The sequence below is a fragment of the Bos mutus genome, unplaced genomic scaffold, assembly GCF_027580195.1.
Source record: "Bos mutus isolate GX-2022 unplaced genomic scaffold, NWIPB_WYAK_1.1 CTG1635, whole genome shotgun sequence".
Classification (NCBI taxonomy): Eukaryota; Metazoa; Chordata; class Mammalia; order Artiodactyla; family Bovidae; genus Bos; species Bos mutus.
Genome location: NW_027219090.1, coordinates 1,260 through 2,174, shown reverse-complemented (window position 1 = coordinate 2,174; position 915 = coordinate 1,260). Strand labels below are relative to the sequence as shown.

The window sequence follows — 915 nt, the reverse complement described above, 5'->3', positions numbered from 1 at the left end:
GAGACCTCCGCACCCTCAGCCCAGCCTCCCAGGCCTCACAAGACGACGCACACGCCTCCCGTCAATGGGGTCCTGGTTCTCGCCCCCCGGCCCGCCAGGCGCTTTGCTGGTCTGGTGTTGGCGGTGTTTGGGGGCGGGCGTCGGGCCAGCAGGCTGGAGTCCGTCGCGGTCGCGTGCGGCTCAAGCACAGCACGCCCCGACGAGGTGCGCGCTGACCGTTGGCCCGACCAGGGCAGAGCGGGAGGCGGCGCAGGCTCTTAGGGCGCCGAGCCAACCGCCACCGCCTCAGGCCAGATCGCCTGAAGGCGCCCGATCTCGCCTGATCTCGGAAGCTAAGCAGGGTCGGGCCTGGTTAGTATCTTGATGGGAGACCACCTGGGAATCCCGGTGCTCGAGGCTTTTTGCCTACCAGAAGAGGTCTCAGCCCTCGCCGCTGGCCCCGACTTGATCCCCTGCAGCCCCAGCCCCTCCCGGGCCGCTGGGAGCCGGGTGTCGGGCCCGGACCCCGCTGGGTAGACCTGCTGCGCGCCTCACAAGCCCTCCAAGCCCCTCCTGAGGATTCGCTTCCAGGACACCCGGACGACCGCAGTCCTGCTCCACCTGGGGCTCTTTGGCTTGCCTCAGGCAATCCCGGGCTTGCACCGACTCCAGCCAGAGCCCTGCCCCCGCCCACCCTGCTGCGCAGGCGATCAAGATGTGCGCCGCCGCATAAGACGCATAGATAGATGTACCAAACGGGCATCTATCTTGTTCACTTATACCGTGGGTGATCTATGCCTGGGAGTCGGACTGCTGACCATAGGCTACTTCCACTTTAGTTCCTTCGGAACCTCCATATTCTTTTCCATACTGCTCTACCCACGCCCATTCCTACTTCACCGTGAGGAGAGTCCCTTTGCTCCACATCTTCCAGCA

The 915-nt window shown here is 65.0% G+C and overlaps 1 pseudogene; it reads left to right on the top strand.

Annotated features, from left to right (window-relative positions):
• Positions 1 to 282: 282 nt before the first annotated feature.
• Positions 283 to 399, top strand: LOC138986804 (5S ribosomal RNA; annotated as a pseudogene).
• The last annotated feature ends 516 nt before the right edge of the window (positions 400 to 915 follow it).